Source organism: Syngnathus floridae, chromosome 1, assembly GCF_059516105.1.
Source record: "Syngnathus floridae isolate MCC-2025c chromosome 1, RoL_Sflo_1.0, whole genome shotgun sequence".
Taxonomy (NCBI): Eukaryota; Metazoa; Chordata; class Actinopteri; order Syngnathiformes; family Syngnathidae; genus Syngnathus; species Syngnathus floridae.
This window is the reverse complement of record NC_142413.1, coordinates 16,472,117-16,492,301: the sequence shown is the minus strand read 5'-3', so window position 1 is coordinate 16,492,301 and position 20,185 is coordinate 16,472,117. Positions and strand designations below refer to the sequence as shown.

The 20,185-nt window shown below is 38.8% G+C and overlaps 1 protein-coding gene across 1 annotated transcript in view; it reads right to left on the bottom strand.

Moving 5' to 3' along the window:
- tsc22d3 (TSC22 domain family, member 3) overlaps positions 1-20,185 on the bottom strand; it is a 28,271-nt gene that overhangs the window by 7,180 nt on the left and 906 nt on the right. The window lies entirely within an intron of this gene.

Genomic DNA, 20,185 nt, shown 5'->3' with positions numbered 1-20,185 from the left:
GTGGGGGGTGGCAGTTTGTATGTCTTCTATGATGAGGGCACTGCTGCATAAAGTCCCAGAACAGAGGTTTAGCTGGGTCAGAACCACCTGGCGGCATTCATCTTCTACTTTTCCTTCAGCATAGTGTAGACTTCAGCTGTTGAGACTCAATGAGCTTTGTGTGTGTCGCTCAGCTGTGGAATGTGGACACTGACGGCCGAGTACATACTGTACTGAACCCCAGCACAAATTGCTCGTGGTACAAAACAATAGAAATGCTACAATCCAGAAAAGAATGATTTTGGGCAGTGGTCCCCAAACTACGGCCCACGGGCCGTATACGGTCCCCCTTCGCATTAGACCCGGCCCCCTGAACAATACCAGAGACGGAAAAAAATGCTAAACAATACCGGACCCCCTGAACAAGACCAGAAACGGGAAAAAAATGCCATACAATACCAGAGACGGAAAAAAAATGCTACTACGACCTCACTTTGCCCCAGCACGTTTTTACCCTTATGGCCACCCATACCCCAGTCATAGAACGTGAAAGACCGGAATAATGGAAAAAAGGTTGGGTAAGAGAAAAATTGATTCCGAATGCAGGATATGTGTGGTGTGCTGGAGTGTCAGCATGTTTTCTGGAAAACACTAAATGATTACATTTAGGGACCCCTGTGATTGTCACACTTTTTCTGTTAGAAACTGACCCCGGCCCCCCATCAGAGAAGGGAAAAGTTATGTGGCCCTCATTGGAAAAAGTTTGGGGACCCCTGATTTAGGGCCTCGGGGTGGGCAGTTAATTTTGTAAAAGTCCACATGAGAAACTGGAACACTTTTCAAAGGCCAACCCAACAGGCCAACATCAACTTTGTCTTTATTACTATTTTTAACCTATTTAGAAAAAGTATATTAACGTGCTTCAACAAATCCCGACATGGTATTGGTATTGTCACAATTAGGAAATACAAATTTTAAACAAAATTATAAGTGCTCAGTAAACGTATATCTTTACACATTTTGAAAATTATAACATTAATTTTATTCACCAACTGCCCCTTCACATTAGCCATTCCTAGTGAGAATTGCCAAATATCTGGTGGGAATCTAATATTATTTGCAGTGATCTATCATGATACAATGATGACTTGTACGACACCCAATACGGATGCTATATGACACTGTAGATTTGCATACAGCAAATCTTCTTGACCCCCCCCCTTCCACACACACACACACACGCACACAAACACTCACACCATATAGGACATATAGGAACACTTTTGTCATCTTAGCTAATCTTTTTTTTTTGGGCTCATTGCTAGAGGGGTGTGAATAGAGCAAAATGATTTCCAAGTTGGCAACACTGCAGACGTTGCTCGAGCTTGCTATCTCGCTTGGACTAGTATCCGTATGTTTACACATAAATAAAATCACAGCATTCAAAACATCACATATTTTATATTTTACTCAATGTATATTGTAATCACTGTAAGAGCCAGGAAGAGACTGTGATCGGGTCGGATTGTACTTATCCTTGGTCTGATTTAGACCCAAACCAGGCACCCAAATAAATATTTTTCAGAATTGATGTTCACTGCAACGTCACTGGCTATATTCACACATTAACATTTCCTTTCACTTAAATGACAGACTGCACATTGCCAGTGTTCCCGTAATGACATAAATGGCAGTGTCTGAGCCACATGGGTGATTCTTGGTTGGATTCACGCAAAGAGATCACTTAGTAAGGCAAACATTGTGGCTCTGGTTGTCAAGGCTTCAGTGCTGGAAATAAACACCCGGCTTACATTCCAAACTTGTGAACTTTGTTATAAACATGTAATTCATGCGCCAATGGCTTCCAACAAGAAATCCTAATTCTTTTTACAAATATATAATTAGGCCTTTATTGAGGTGAATCCTCATAGGAAAGCAGTCTAGTATTTGAAATGTGTTCTTCTCTTGAGACCAAAGGGAATTTCAAATCAAAATGATCTGACATCATTGAATTCGACACAGCCTATCTTGCTGTCACACCATCTTAATCCAGTCTTAATTTCCCTGCTTTTCTCATTTTGTTCCAGTTGGGCTTGCAGCTGTTTGACCCGAGTCACAAACAACTGGGACAAACCCTGGAGGGAGCCGTGCCCTCTGTGTGTGTATGTGAGTTTGTGGGCTTACTTGTGTTTGTTTGCGTGCAGTCGGCCACGTGTTCTCATCCATGCACACCCCAGCATGTGTGAATTTCTCAGATGGGGATTTTTGGTGCAGCGCAATACCTCGCAAACACTCAGTCCATTCCCACAGACTCCAGCAGACTTGCCTGCAGAGCTGTGGAGCGGACTGGTTGTCACCTGTGACATGAGGATGAAGAAACAGCTACGTTCCCATGGGTAAATGCAGACAATGTCATCTGCGGTTACTTCTGAGGGGACTGAATGTGTCGACAGCTGGAAAAACCGCTGGCTATGTGGCTTGTTTACATGTTGTGTCAGTTTTAAAAAATACACAATTTCAGGCTAAGATGCAAGTAATAGAATATAGAGTCAACTACCTGTACGTATAGTGGGAACAGTGAACATGGATACAAATGCCTAATGGTTCTTTTATTCTTTGGTTTTTTTCAATATTATTTGGTTTGTTTGGAATACATTTAAAGTTTTGACTCATCCTACCTGGTTTCGGTGCTCATTGGTAAGAATGTTAGTGGGAGTGGTTGTTTGCCTATAAAGGGTATACAACATAAGAGTGGGGGACCAGTCCAGGGTTACCCTTCCTCTTGCCAGATGGAAGAATGATGGAGAAATAAAAAAGGAAAATCGTGCCATATTATTCTTTTTCTGTAGTTTTGATAATATACATTTTTGAGACACATATTCAGACCGAGTCAAGGAATAGTTTTCACCTGAAGAATTTCAAGGTAAATGCATGCCATTTGTCCGGCAATCAACCAAATTCATAATGCTTTGAAAAACACCTCTTCTCATGTTTGTTTGTCTTACAGCTAAGGACAAAAAAAACTGCCCAAAAATCATAGCAAAAATAATTAAAACATTTTAATAGTCCTGCGGGCGACTCATGCGGTCCTCACGGGCGACCTGGTGCCCGCGGGCAACGTGTTGGTGACCCCTGCCCTATACTATGTACTTGTCCAGTACCGTGTATAATCTACTAGGCTTTAAAAACATGACTACATGATCGTAAGAAGAGTAATCTTAAATCAAATTTAGGAGGCTAAGGATATGTATTGTTCTGTGTGCCATACAGCACATACCAAAATATTGTTCAGCATGAAAGACATACAGTTGTGGGAAACAAACACAATCATTAAACCGTCACACTGAATGTTTAACTGTTGACTGAAACAAGTGACTCTTCCACCGTTTTCACACAGGAACCAACCCCCCTTTTAGGAAAGACTGTCACTCTGTCAACAGGTTATAAAAGAATGCCGCCATTGAGAGCTTTGATTGACTGCTAAGAACATAGCCACTGTAACATCTCAAGCAAGTGTTTTGTAAACATTCACAGATTCAGACAACCCATAGTTACATTAAGGCTATTCACTTTCAGTACGTTTCACCCAAAGGGTGTTCAGCTGGGATAATAGGATGCCTCAGACTTGGTATATGTTTGTCACCATCACATCTATTCATTCAACTGAGGAGGCTAGAAAAAAAAAAAAAACGGTAGTGGGGTGACGTGAGAAGCAAATAAGGGGCGGGCCTGAAGAGGAGTTGGCGTTACATTTTGTACCAAAGTTTTCCTCAGGCTGTCACAGAGGTAAAAAAAGGCTCTGCATAGGACAGGCCAATAATTTATCTGGTTTATTCCAGATATGCAACGCACATTATGATTATTACAGGAAACAACAGATATATAATGAATCTGCCAAACTGTTTAAGTCTTTGGCCAGTACTATCTTTTTCTCACAGCCCAAATTAATTTTTTTATCCAGTCCTCCACCCTCCAGTCACAAGGTGCTGTCATAACCTTAAGAGACTGTGTTGAGTACAAAAAGGATGAATGTACAATTTTTAAAAATATGAGCACTTTGTAAAAAAATTGCACACAATATTGACCAGTAATTTTCACAATCCCAAATTAACAGGGTCCTAGTGGTCTACAACTATTATAGATCATTAAGGCATTGATAGAGAATCTCATTTTATAACATGATAATCTACAAAAAACATGCATCCAAAGGTCAACGTTTATGCTTCCGTTGTTATGTCTTTAATGACTTCCAATATCTGCGTAAGAAAAGGCATCAGCAAAACCATTCCGGCTAATTCTTGATTTATTTCTTTTTATATGTGATTCGAATATAGTTTTGTATCTAAAACAGAAAGGCCTGAATAAATCATATTTGATTTATGCTGCTGTGTTACATAGCCCGCGTGCCTGTGATGGGTATAAAATGTCATATGTGTGTGCCTGTGCGTGTGTGTGCGTGTGCGTGTGTGTGTGTGTGTGTGTGTGTGTGTGTGTGTGTGTGCGTGCGTGCGTGTGTACTGCTTGTCCACATATACCGTATTTTCCGAACTTTAAGTCGTTGTTTTTGTCATAGTTTGACTGGTGGTAAGACTTATAATCAGGAGCGACTTATGTGTGAAATTATTAACACATTATATCATTTCACATGTTATTCTCACACTAAACCGCAAGAGGGAGCTCTAGGCCCGTGGAATAATTGGAACTGCAACTGACAATGAGTCTGACGTAAGCGACGTAGAAGACGAAGCGCCGCATCTTCTACTTCCGGAGTTAGCAGAGTTGTTTAAAAGTGACACGGATGATACAGATTTCATTGGATTTAGTGATTTGGAGTCACATGGATGGTTTGATAAACTTGTTAGCATGTTATTTATGCTATGGTTATTTGAATAACTCTTAATATGATATGTTAACATACCAGGCATGTTTTCAGTTTGGTGTTTATGTGTCATATAACATTAGCATACCGTATTCAGCCTGTTGTTGCCTCTAATCTATTTTTATTTTAAATTGCCTTTCAAGATGACATGTCTGTTCTTGGTGTTGCATTACATCAAATAAATGTCCCTAAAAAATGCGACTTATACTGCAGTGTGATTTATATATGTCTTTTACTTCTTTATTATGCATTTTATGGCTGGTGCGACTTATAGTCTGGAAAATACGGTATGTACATTACATCTTTAAATGTGTATAAAAAAAGTCTGTGAGTATCATAAATGCATTGAAACACCATTTGCCAAATCATCAAATATGAATGAAGAGTTTGTTTCTGTAAATTGTTCTTAAACTTCTATTTAAAAAAAAACGACGTAGAGTGAATATTTCTGCTCCCTCTATAAACAGGAAACATTTCCATTTGTGACTTTTGAACTTGGAGTGGGCCACAGTATACACGAATTATCTTTTGACTTTCCTGGTTTCAAAGTTACACAGATGAACACGTATGAAAATACAACCAGCCAAGACAGTGATTGTATAATAAACACTGTTGGTGTGTACGTGAGGATTCCAAAGTTCAAGACACCATTATTGTGCGTCTCGCAGGTTGCAGGTACGCAATGGACAAGACCAGCGACGCACTTATGTACATGCAACGGTGTGCACTCGAGCATGGATGCCAACCACACAACAATTCAGGTCCATGCATGTAGCTAAAAATAACAGGCAGACACACACTCTCACACACAAAGTAAATCTACTGTACGTGCATGTCAGGCACGTAACAAGCACCCAAGTATGAAAAGTGCTGAACATACTGTAACAACAATCCGGTTACGACCAAGTTGAACAAGAGGTCAAAATAATGCTAACGATAAAATTATGTGCATCCACTGAAGACGGCGAAATGTGGGACGAAACCCCCTGCAAGCATGAGGAAAGCACCAAACTCCACACAATAGGCCAGCGCTGAATTTGAACACTCATCCTTAAAACTTAAACAGCTTGAATATTTACTGGAGTCATTCCAGTTGCAAAATATTTCCTCGTATTTGTCATTGGTTAAAAAAGAAGTGCGTAAGAGGCCTTTGTTGTTCAGGTGCCCACGTAAGCAGCTATCTTATCTTTACGCCCAAACTGCAGCAGGCAATAAAACAACTTTCTACCAGTGTGGCAATAGAATGTGACAGAGAATTAAACCCCATGACATTTGTTTTGCCCTCTGTATCATCCGGAAATGGAAATACTGTCTGAAAAGCAGGAAGCTATTTTAGGGAACTACTCTACGATTGCAGAACAGAAACAAAATCAGGCATTTTCTTTTTCCCACACCCTTGTAATCTATCAGTATATTCAACATGTCTTTGTTTCAGACAATTTACCATTCATTAAATTACATTCATGTAATGTTCTTTCATTATATAGTGTTGGACCACAAGGATTTACTGCCACGTAGTTTTCAAATTAAAAGGAACATTAGCAGTGGGATTGTATCATTACTAAATGTGCCATAAAGAAAATGAAATTGTTCCTGGTATTTTGTGTTTCTCGTCTGCCACCTAGTGCATGGCCATTAGTCCTGCTCCTGCAGCCTCAATGTCTTCATCCGTCTCCTCAACAGCCCATGAAGCACACCTCCTCCTCCTCATTCAAATCTATTGTTATTCCTGTCCTTCCACACAGTCGCTGAGCAGTAAATCCCATCTGACATGCTTGAGCACGGCCTAACCCTGAGTCGGTGTCAAGGTAATTATCCTGTCTCTGACCTGTCTTGTCACAGCACTCCCTGTTGTCTGGTACATTTTCAACTATTTTGGGCACAGGTAGACTACCCATTGTGGCATGCAACCTGTGAGACAATGTTTGCTATGTAAGTACTCATGGGATTAATACACAGCATAGCTGTCATACCTTAGCATTTATTTGCATGAATGCCCCTATGCATTTTTAGGGACATACACACCAAACTATATAACACTAAAATTGCATAAAGGAGATTGTGAGACAACTCTTATTTGTTTATCTATAGCAATTATTTTTTGACACACCATGTCCAGTGTGCATGTTCCCTCAAACACAGAGATAACCACAAACATAATTTCATGTAATGCTTCCTCCATTTGGCTGCAAGGCATCATGTTACAAAACAAAATTCTCACTAAAGCTCCATTATGTCAACATCTTGTGATAAACTTTATAAAATATTGCGGTAGTGACCTTGAATCAAAAATTTTAGTGGTCTGTAAATGTTTTTTCTCAAACCTTTTTAGAAAAGGCCTTATGTCACCTAAAAAGAAACACCAGACTCTCCAAATCAATAAGCTTATTACAATAAAAGTAGACCACGGGACCTCAGAATTCAATTGGTTCATCAGACAAACAACCTCAGAATTCAACTAAAATAATCTGGAAAATGTGGTCCAATCACACTTTCTGTTAAAAACAGACAACCATTCACCTCCACGTTCATACCGTCACTAAGTCACACAATTAACGACAATTGCTTTTGCCCTTCTATGACAGTTAGTTCAAGAGCCAGTGTGTAGTAATTTGTGCAATCTGAATTGATAAAATACAACAAAGGGCATGCATTTTCAAGCATGCACACTCCAGTGCCACAGAGAGACTACACTTTGCAAGCCTACCACTCATTTCTTCAGCAGAGGTGCAAGACAAATGTCATCCAAATGACTTCTATTCTTCTCTCAAGTGATGAGGTAAATGCATTGCATTTGTTACACATGCTGTAGTTATTGAGGCAGCAAATTTGTAATCGGGTGATTGTTTCCTTCCGGTATCTGTAGCAGTAAAATAGCGTTGACACATGTCAGCGTCCTGAGTACTTTGTGAGATAATTAGCAATTACGAGAAATACAATTTAAAAAATATATATATATATATATATATATATATATATATATATATATGTTAATGAAGACTAAAAAGTATGAAAAGTCCCTTTAACTATGCCAAAATGTTACATACAATTTTAAATGTCCACTATAACTGGGCACTGTGGCAACATACGACCGCTACTCATGGATCAGGCACCACCAGTGACTGGTTATCTAATATTAGTTTAGTTTCGAATATTAGTGCCTAGACGTGTCATATTTTGTATTATTTCAGAGATGTGCAAGATGCCTGGTCAAACCTAGATCCACACTAATACATGATTAATCAGTTTTAATTATAAATACACAATTGTTTATTCCATACTATTACTTTTGTGTTTATTGTTTTGTCGCTGTTGCCTTTAACCTTTGTTATCGTAAGGTGGTCAGCCAAAAACAAATACAAGCAGACAGACGTGAAAATTATAACAAAACAAGATTCCATGGTATTGTCAGGAGGGCAACCAGTTAGTTGGTTGATAGCAGAGACGAAGCGGCCGTGCAAACGACATAACAGGAAAATACAAAAAATGAGGAAGAGAGAAAGCGGGGAGGAAAGCGACAGAAGCAGAGAAGGCTTGCGCAGCTGTTGTTAGGTGGCGTTTCCTCTGATTGGAGGCTTTGGCTGTACTCCCAGTTCTTGAGGTAAACATTTCAACATTGAAGACATTTTACTTGACCCAAATGCTCCCAGCAGCAGGGAAACGATGCCACACTATCTTACAAGCAGCAAACAATTAGGCAATTTAAACCATTCTTTTGTGTTGTGGATGAAGATTTATTGATTTATTTGTTTATTTGTTTGTTTGTTTGTTTATTATCTGGGAATGCCAATCTTTCTTCCTTCATAACATTGCAGACAACTGCAAAATAACAGTGTAAGCTTCATATAATGGGATGAAGGGTGATAAGTAGCATGGAAGTGTTTAATCTGCCCCATGCCATGCCTCATTATGCTTATAATGGCCATGAATTAATTAAAGTGTTACTATAGGCCAAAATATATGTTTTATCTTTTTTTTTTTTTTTACCTTTTGACCCTGCACTGTCCCTTAATACACAAAATGAAGAAAACAATTCGGCAACAACTCCTACTCACTAATGTGTGGAATGGGCTTAATTTGATCAGAATATTCCAAATGTGGTGTGTATATGAAGCATTTTTATTCCGATCAGGCTTTTACTCCAAATGAATGTGCCCATGTAAAGGTAGCTATTGAAATGCAAAACTGTAAATGGGCATTTATGTATGACAATAACAGAGCTGCGCTGTCAAATATTTTGAAAATTCCTGAACGCTAACATGTTGTGTCCCTAACACATCATGATTGTTCCAAATATTTGATATCAGTGGACGCCACTACCATTTTTTTATATATTCCTCCACTCCCGCTGTCTAGCAGGTAGCGCAGGAGCCCCAGTGGCCCCCTCATCACCCAATAGGAGTCCTAGTGAGCCTGTCATGGCGGCGAGACTGAATAATTGTTGCATCTACATTTGCTACAGCTGGTTTTTATTGGATACAAATATGTGGAAGTATCCTGTTTGTTTTTTATTTGTTTCTTCATTTTCTAGCTGGATAAAATGGGTGTGAGCTTTATTTGTTAGTACTTTAATTATTTTTTAAATCAAGATGTTTCACTGAAAGTTAGTAAGGGGTAGAACGTTAGGGAATATGTGTACAAAAAGAAGTCCTTTAATCCTGTCACAATAATTATTGCATTGACAAAATAATAATTTATGTAAAGATTACCTGTGTTTAGTCAATAAAGGCATCATGTTTGGTCTGCGTGTTTGTTATGTAACATGGCAAGAACAGGGCACTGTCTCGCCGCCAGACGCCAAAATAATATTACTATTTTTCATCTCACAACACTTTGGGCCACGAGATGACCTTCACTTGCCGTACACTTTCATTCATACAATTACATACGTATTGTACATGTATTTCGCAACATGAAGTGAGTGTGTGACCATTGTTGCAAATGATGCATTTTTTGCGTGAAACAGCAGTTTCATATGTGTTAGTGAACTCATATGTGTTAGTGAACTCATTTGACCCTAAAAAGATTTGGATTCTAAAAAGGTAACATGCAAATTTAGTCAACTCATCCCCATATTGTCTGCCCATCTCAACATGCAGATGTTTTTCAAGCACTAAACTGTTTTAACAGGAAGACAATTACTATATTTATCATGGAATATTTGTCCATGTTTCACGTTTTTAATTCATGGAAGATAATGAAAAGATGTTTTCATTTGGTAATTGGATAGGGGTTCTGCTAATCGTCATGTTAGCTACAAAGCTTTTTTTCCCCAACCTATTAAGTGCAGATCACTAAACTGGGGTTTAATAAGTGAAGGGAAGGTCAGGGGTCCCTCTTCCTGGTCAGTTAAGCGGGGAAAAAAAGACAGCCCTGTTGACATAAGTCTCAGTTCACATCCACGCCAAAGCACTCTGAAGCACTGAAAAGTTGAGACCTCAAGTGTTACATAAATTCCATTCTTTTGTCACCCACTGACAGAGAAGCGCTGGCCTCTACTTCCCTTTTATATGCCACCTTGCATTAACAGCAGACATAAATAGGTCTGTGGCATAAATGGAACTTTATGTGCAGGCTCTTGACAAGGATATGGATGGGTGCCTGAGTGGAATTTGCATAAGTGTGTCGCCTGTTTGCGAGATGAACTCATTCCAGTGCAGTGGGTTCCAGTGCTGGGAAGTTAGCAAGAAAACTAATTGCTAAAATGAATACTTTGACGAAAAGAGTTTTATAGGCCTAAAGACGTTTTTTGTCAACACGATTTCAGGCTCTAAAATGATACCATCAGGTTACAGAGCTGGAACAAAACATAGAGATGATAACTTCCTTCATATGGGAACCTATCATTTAAACAAGTTGGATAAAAACAAATCAATTTCTTCCCATCCAATCCCCCTCAAACGTTAAGAGGATATCTAATGGAGGAATCCTAAATTATTTTAAAGCTCATGTCGCACAAGATGACCTATGATGCGCAGGGCGATTTTGATTTTTTATAACTTTATGATTAGGACTTCACTTTGTTGTCTGCCTGACTGCACAAATTCTATTGGAATTATTTGAAACAAATTATAATCAGAATATCTGAACCTAAAGAGACATACTTGATGTAAGTACACTATGTACTATACTGTATTCAAAAAATAAGCTCAATGTCTGTAATTATAGTTGTTTTGCAGTGGGTCTTTTGGAAGAAGATCCCGCAAACAAACAGAACCAGCAGATTAAAAAAAGGGGAGTAAGAAAGTGTCATCAAAATTCCTGCCTGAGTCCACATTTTCTTGGCAGTGTCCCTCTTGTGATTCCAGCATCAGCGTTCAGACCCATTTCTGCAAAACTTACATTGACTCTGTGGTTAAACAAATGATTCACATGCAGCATATATATCATTTCGGGTCTGAGTCAATTGTTCCCACTATGTCAGCAGAAGGAATGTAGAACTATGTCATTTAATGTCCCAGGCTTGATGGTACAGTGCAAAAAGTATGCCCATTTGATCCAGGGACTGGCCTTCGCCAGGGTTCAGCTGTTGTTTTGAGACGCAGGGACACAAAGACACAAATGAGGTCTTGAACAGGATACATCTTGTTATGTGCACTCATTTGACTCTGAATTAGGCACCCTCTTATCTCACTTCCCATTTTTGAGCTGAGGAAATATCCAAAAGCAATCAGACTCACTGAAACTTGGCATGTTCTACTGTTTTAAATTTCTCAGAAAAAAAGAGCGATAGGAAAAGAGAGCGAGAGAGAGAGAGAGAGAGAGAGAGAGAGAGAGAGAGAGAGAGAGAGAGAGAGAGAGAGAAGAAATGCAGTCAGTCAACCTTCTATTCTGATTGAGAGACTTTCTATAAGTTTCTAAAGTGTGAGACTTTGTGTTTGTAACCTTAGAGGTTACTGATGTTTGCTCTGATAGTTTGTTACAAAAGTGTTTGATGGGCTTGAGATAGGGCTGTCAAGTTCTTGGAAACCAAACTTGCCCAACCTTGCTTTGTCCACCAGTGTGCTGCCGTGTTGGAACACAAAAGGGCCTTCTCAATATTTAAGCCACAAAGAATCTTTGTAAAATGAAGAATCAAAATTTAAGAGGAATAAAGGAGAGCCTAAACCCTGATAGAGGAATTATTTAGGAGTGATATGTACATAAACAGTGTGTTGAATGTTCTTTTTTTCCCCTCAAGATTTCATTTTTCTCACATGTCCTGGTTGGTATAAAAAAATTGAAGGACATGTTGCAGTTTGGAACCACTGTTAGGAACAGGAACCCACATTCATTAAAGTTAAAGATTGATTCTCATGATACAAAGAGTCATTCATAGTGGCAGGTCATAGTTCATTTAGTGGCAGTTCAGTTCATCTGCCAAGCAACAATGTACCCAACAAGTGGGCTCATCGCTTGCTTAAAACCAGCTGTATCGCAATACTTCAATGTTTTGAAAATGAGTCAAACTCTTCAAATATGTAAGGGCATTGTGTACATGCAGATCAAATTGAAAATTATATGAACGTGTTTTCTGGTCAAGAGTCACATTTGAAATATAAACGTTTAGCAGACCAAAATAATTTAGCCAAGTCTGGCACACTCCCTGAATGAAACTGATTTTCTTTCCTGTTTCTACAAGCTCATTTCCTTGTTTCCCACTATTTGACATTTGACTTACGTTCAGGGAAATTCAAATGGCATGTTTGCCACAAGAGTTCCCAACTGTTTATGAGAGCAGAGTCTCTTATGTGATTGAACTTGTAGGACTTGTACTGTGGAAATCTTGGCCTTTGCAGTAGCAAGCTTTTGGCAAGTACACTCCTCAAGTATTTCTAACTTATGCACGAAGGAAGAACTTCCAATGAATGGGTGTGCATGCGCGTGCGTGCGTGTGAAGATCCAAATCTGCATTTCCCCATGATCTTAACAGAGCTCCCAGAAGTTGTGTGTGTCACATTCTTCCTTCTTCTTTTCAGCAATTAAAAAAAAAAAATTAATTCCATGCCAATCAGACTGGGATAGAACAAATAATCCTTTGCTCCTCAGCCATGGAGTTTTAAGCGTGAAAGAAATTCGAGTCTAAAGAGAAAAAAATGGACTGCAGATATTTTCTATTTTCACTGCTGCAGGTTTTTGCACGCCAGATTGCAGGCTGATGAGCAGAAGAGTGCACTCGACCCCTCATGGCCTGGGTTATGCAAGGTGTGTCAACGTCTCTTGTCTATTTAAAGGTTGTAATTGTATCATATTGTCTATTTGTGAAACTATTACTCAGCACTGTCTGGTCTCATGTCACGGAAGGGGCTCTCTCTGTGTGTGCGTGTGTGTGTGCGTTTGTATATGTGTGTCAATGTGTGTGTGTGTGTGTGTGTGTGTGTGTGTGCGTGTGTGTGTGCGTGTGTGTGTGTGCACGCACGCGCGCAGAGGAAAGTTTAGATTGTGTGTGTTGACAGACTTTTTAACTATATGAATGCGTGCCATTGGCAAGGTCCAAACAGATAAACCCAGCTCACAAGTCTCCAAAATCTCCACCCTCTGCCCCCCCCACTCGTTATATAAGAGCAACGACTGCCAAACAACACAACTGTAATGTAGACTGAGGCAAAGTAAATAGGAAGTTTTAAGAAATAGGAAAAGGTGAGGATGTGCTCTATTCTTTTAACAAAAGCGTGTTTATGCGTTGAAGAATGCAGTTTTGCGTGCTTTTACACATTATCCAATTAACTCTTTGCAAAGCTACCGCATATGATTTTACACATTATCCAATTAACTCTTTGCAAAGCCACCTTGTATTATTTTGACCCATTTTACGTTGGAATTGTTTTCGCTGCCATTTAACCTCCTATTAAAAGTGTGCTTATGCGACAAAGCCACAGGTTTACTTCAAAGGGTTCCCGGCAGACACCACAACATACTTTAAGGCTTTGCTTCAGCACGTTCCTTGACACATGGATATTGTAACGTTATGATTTACGAGCCAGTGCAGACAAAATGACAAGGCTATTGTGTCTTGATATTTGAGATTTTAAATTTGATGCTCAAGTTTAAATTTATTTTTTAACAACTAAGGTGGGGGCAACAGTGACTACATTTAGCAGTTGCTTCAGGGTTTTTGGTTTTATGAAGATGTATTTACTGTGATGGATGAGACGGTGGATAATCAGCAAGCTGTCATGTGGAGGATTTGACTTTCTAAGTAGAATAGAATTATAATCCACCTGTGCTGTCTGAGTAGCCGGTTATGGAGGACAGAACAGCTTAGCTGGATTCAGTTGACTCATCAACAACAGCGTTACAGTGTGGGTCACCTTTATGAACTACGCGCGTTCATATGCATAATCTGATATGTACAGTGTATTTGTTATCAAGGTCGAGTCAGGTTATAGCTGAGATATTATTGTATTGTTCTTTGTCTTCGCCCTGTGTAATAAATATAACACAACCGATTTCACCAACATTTTAATTTGCTGTGATTAAAAAGAACTGTTTTATATACAATATATTTTACTGATAAAAATGTTCACAACATTGTTAGTCAAATGTTTTAAGTGTTCATAGTTACACACCAAATCAAATCAATATTATACTAACTTCAGTGACTGCCTTTCTGTAAAAGCCCTACACACCCGTACAACCAAAGCTGCAATGTGCAATGTCATATACTTGTGACATGTTGCATCAACCGGTGCGGTAAGGGTGTGGGTTGCTCCTTGTTCATGATAATTGTTCTGTTTAGTGAGACTGTTCCGACGTTAAATGTCAGCTATGCATCATGAGTCCTCACGCAAATATCATCCATCTGGCAGCCATTCAAACAATTCAAAAGTTCAAAGAGTTCATGCAGTTAATGTTGTATTCCTTTCTGCTGGTCCATTTATTGAGTGTACCGTTTATTGGATATTATATTATTTTAATTACTAATGAGAAAGATTATGCAGTTGCCAACATTTTGACTGTGCAGAGAAGAAAACAATCACATCACTATGTAGCTGTATCTGTTGTTGGCGCTAATTTGAGGTGGTTTTGTTCGAAGGTCTGTCTGTATAGACTTTTTAATTTCATAGAGACATGCCTGAATCTGTTTGTTGTCAGCAACGTTAATCCTAAATGTGTGCAGCAATGTATGGGTCTTTGTACTTAATTGTAATCTCTGATTTGATGTACAGAGTATACTATGGATTGTGGTGCTAGGAGTTTCAGAATGGAATGCTATCCTGTAGACAGCCAGTGTTTTCGTTTCCTTCCTTGCTTCGAGACCATAACCACACTGTCTTCTCTTGTGAGTTTTCCCATGTTTTCCTAATTCATTGCGCTGCAACGTAAACACCCTGTCATGTACTATGATCCCTCACTGTTAGTGTCCACTATTGGAACTAGTCCATTCAGATAATGCTCTCAATACATAACTGATCCTGTATCATCAGATGTGGCCTGCATGTCTCTGGGCAACATTTATTTCCCATGTGTCCAAAGGTCTCACACACTTATGGTCATCGTTATATACGGAAGGTATCTTTTTTTGGATTGTATGACCTTGTGTTAGTGGATCGAATAAATGCTTCTTGCACTGAAGCTATTTTCTGATTTGTATTTGGATTACAGAGTGGAGTTTTTATTCCCCATGGGGTCTGCACACAGCTGGATAGCGTCTCCACGGCATTGTTGGACGGCTGTTCAGTAGTCCCCTGGACCATGGCCAGAGCTGGTGATCTGAGGCCAGTGTGAGGGACATTTGAAGGCATTAGCTACCAGGACGTGAATGTTGGGACAGATTAGAAAGATCAAATCAGCAAAGTCTTCTTGATCACTCCTTTTATCGCATATATATGGGAAAAGATTATGCCTATCAACTGCTGCTTCTTTTTGTTTTTCTAATTCAAAATAAAGTCAAAACAAATCAACTACTTCCAACTTCCTGTCTTGCATGCAACTTATTCTTTCTTGGAATGTTATATTTTAAGCTTTATGATTTTGTCATACTGGGCTTCAGGCAGGGAAAGTCTTGCTTGGATGACTTATTTTAGTTGATGATCTGATTTCGAGGACTGAATATAAAACTAACTGTCTTATCGCCACTGTTAAAAGCCTGTAGTTTTGTTTTTGTTTTTTTCACTTGAGCATGTGATTGGGTAAGCATCAGAACGGACGACTCTTTGCTCCCCTTTAGCGTGGCAAGCCGGGTGTTTACTGGCTGCTAAACATCCATGAGTGACTGTCTGAAATAAAGTTTACCAACATTGAGCTCCCGTCCGGGTCGAGCATTGCTTTCTTAGTTAACCAGCACATTTCCTTTTAGTTTTATTCATCACAGTTAACAAACCCGAATCCCCCTTAGACTTTCCTGGCTCAATATGCACGCAGGACTCGAAAGTCAAAATTCACCTTTCAGCCTGTTTCTGTGACCCTTGAATCATTTACATAGATAAAAGGTTTGCTGGCCTTTGGCCGATGTTTAATTCTGAAAGATAACCTGGTATGCTCTCGATTGCTAAACACGGGCTCTTAAAACTGGCATATATGCAAGATTTGATACCCAGGGTAAAGTCAAGGCATACAACTGCTCTATTCAGGTCCTCACAAGCACTTGAAAAACACATGAACTCTCGTGAATCTCAACGAAACAGGACAGCTGCCTCACTCTTGTTTGATCTGACAGGATTAAAATGCTCAGCTTTTGAGAATGAATGTGCCTGTTTGTGCTGCCGCATGTGTGCAAATGCAAACCGTTTTCTAATTTTGACAATACTAAAGTCTAGTTGTGACAGTCACATGATCCATGACACTGTTGTCTTTCAGCACACTTTCAGGAACTATATGTACTAGCTGCATGCAAACCTGTGTTTGTCTGGCAAACAGAGACAAGAACATTCTGGCATTTTTCCTCTGATGCTTGAATGCCAAACATTTTATTGTTGTTTTAATAGAAAGTCGAAAACTGGTTCGTAAGTGAATGCAAAAAAAATCGCGAGGCTCCGGGGTTTGTATCTCAAAATATTTGTAAGTATAGGCGTTCGTAAGTAGAGGTACCACTGTATTTGGATTCACCTGCTTCAAGATATAAACCCCCACACACACACCACTTTAAAATTTGTAATGTTATTTTTCCTATTTATGGATGGATGATGGCTTGAACCAATGAGCATTTTTGAAAAGCAAGTTTGACGAAATTTACTTGTGTAAATATGAACGTCATTCAAAGTAAGCCGTTTAAACACAGACTGCAGTGAATAAGAGCAAGAAGCTGAGTCTGACACACAGTACAATATTGTCATGAATGTTTAGGAAGGACTCTGAAGTTTGATCATAGATTATGACTGACATTTGTTTCCTCATTTTTGTTCCAGTATGAGTGAAACACGCCCTCTTGCTCCTACATGTAATTAAGAACATATTTTACTTTACTAACCTTGTGTTTTAAACATTTAAGTATTCTAATATCACACGACAGCATGTTAAACAAATTGGCATGTAGCATGCCAATCAAGTAGTCTGATCAAGAAAAGTGATCTAGCAACAACAGAGGTATTTTCCAAATTGAAGCGGTGGAGCCTGTCTGCCATCACTCAGCTGCAGTTTATATCAAATATATCAAAGCTTTTGTTTATTACTGACTGTTTTATGTCTGGTATACTGTGTACTATGCATTTGTTATCTTCAAAACAGCTCAAAGATAAGAGCAGCATTAACATGGGTAAAAATTAACTAGGTTTTATTTGGTAGCTACAATTATTTAGTAACTAACAGAGATAACAAGTACCCTTGATATCACTAGTCTAGACAAAATCTGGGTTCAAAGGATATGTGTTAAGTAATGCATGGTGACCTGTTATTCTCAAGAATGAAACATTGTACTAACTCATAATATATCTATCGAATAAGATAAAACAACCTCATATGTTGAAATATGGTCAGATTAATTTTTTTCACTAATTATTTCAAATGGTCCATCGTAACTTTATTTACGCTATACATTATTTTTTATGCAATTGTAACCAATTGTAACTCATCAATCTGCGGAAACCGTGTGGTGGGACCATCACCTTTATTTAAAATTGTAATTTTTTTGACAATAATGAGTAAAAATAGTAAGGTTAGCTATACCTAAATTAGCTTGTTAATTCCAAATAGATTGTTGTTCTGCCTCGTAGCAGAAGGACCCTGATGAGTCACGGAGATAAGTCAATGTTTCATCATGATATCAATTTCATATCAGCTCAGTATTTTACTAATTCCATCACTCATAGCTTCAGACCTTTACAAAGGTGTTTATGAAGATAATGTAGGATAGATATTGGCTTTTGTCATCTTTAAAAAGGGATATGCAGTGGGAGATGCTCAACATGACTGCGGACTGAATCAATATCAATCAATGCCAGCGTAATAAATTTGTATTTTTTTTTAGCATATTTGAGGTTGAATGTATTTTCTGGGTAGTGGTGTGTCGATGTGAGTGTAAAAGAGTATATGATAGCAGTATAAGGAAGCAGTGTCTGCTGTTTATTTGATTTGACAGCAACAATACAGTATTCTCATTTTGAGTCTGAGCACTATGGTAAGGAGGTCTATTATACAGCGCTCACTCACTTAGTGCAAGTTCTAGTAAATAAGATTAGGGGTCATCTAGCCAAGGAATGTGGTTTTAAATCACCAACGCAACAACAGAGAACAATTTGCATCTTCCTCAAAGTCATAGTGTTCTATAAACCAAGAAAACAGAAAGCCCTCAAATTTAGAATAATGAAATTTAAAAAGACTTTCCACATCAACATTTTCCTATTCATTTTCTGGAAGGAATTTTTTTTGGGGGGGGGCACTTTCAACATGAAAACTGGTCTATTCTTCAACAACATGCAGCATACCACTGTAAATATCTGCCACTGCACCACAGCAGACATGTTATGGTGTTATACTTTGCCATAAAATGACATATACTTACATTACTTTAATTGGGTGTGTTGGGAATTAGTTAGCGTAGTTGAAAATGGTTTATCAAGCACCTCAAAAATATGTCCACATCATAAATTAATTTTCACATAAATGGGGTTTTACAAGGTGTGTCAGAAAAGTTACAGGACTGATGTCACAAGAGATATATTTGGAGTTGTTTGTGGTTTCGATTTCAAAGTCATTCCCTGGTTCCTAATGCCCTGTGCCAGAATTATTTGGTAAGCTTTCATACAATCCTGGAAGAATTTATATGGGATCTACGGTAGCTCTGTCAGCATGCCCGTCTTGATGTTCTAAAACCTCTGGTGTTCCATAGCATCATAGACCGAGTTAAACCCTGGAGGGAAACAATCTTGGAGCTGTTCCTGCTTTGAAGACACCAACATAAGCAACCAGGTAAGGTAAGAAGGGAGGTTGCTCTAGCAAGGCGATGTTCTTCATAGCCAGGAACTCTTGGATGCTCAGGGCATTGTGCGCAACCGTCATTATAGACCAGCCACTAATTGTTTTAACCCTCTAACCCCTACTCTTGCCTCTTCTCACAGGCTCAATAAAGCAAAGCAATTTTGTTGTAGATGTGCTGGTTGATTGTCTGGCCCATAGTGAAGGGGAAATATGCATGTTGAAATCTATATTTTATGGCACCATCTCTGACGCTCAAACATACATTTGGAGCTTTATTCTGGCCTTGCTCAATGTGCAAAGTGCCTTAAGTTAACTTTTGTTGAGAATTGGAAGAAAAGAAACTAACCTTCACATATTTAATCTGTGAAGACCAAAGGTCTCCCAAGCAAGCGTTGTACAGTACCAGTCATGAAAAGGCACTACTTTAAGGCTGAAGTGATTCAACATGAGCAAACTAGCAATTCATCTGGCAGGGATCTATCTTTTCCTCGCAAACACGTTTTTTTAAACACCATTTGGCAGTGATGCAAAGGCCTCACACGAGTTTTAATTGAGCCCTCGTCATAAAATATCACCCAAATTGATTCCATGTGATGTCATTCTCAAGTTGTACAATAATTATTTGTTTGTTCCCTGCAGGTTGGATTTTGTTTACCTCACTTGGCTTTGCGGCCCAACAATTGCCTTTATTGTTTTCTACTTTAGGTGTGAAAGTTGAAGTGGTTACAGGAAATACGTTTGACAGTGTACCGTACAAATCCATTAACGGTTCACCCAGTCGAGCAGGTTGCAAGGGTTAACAAGTGATCATCATGTTTTGCAACTTATCAGATTGACACGGAGATATGAATAGACGCCCTTTGGACTGGATACACTGTATTTAATGCTTTGTTTTGGACCTAAGTAAGAAACTTTATCATAACCACAATTAACCCGATCCTTAATGCCACACTATTAACACTTAGGTCAGCCTTTTGAGGAAAAAAGTGCTGA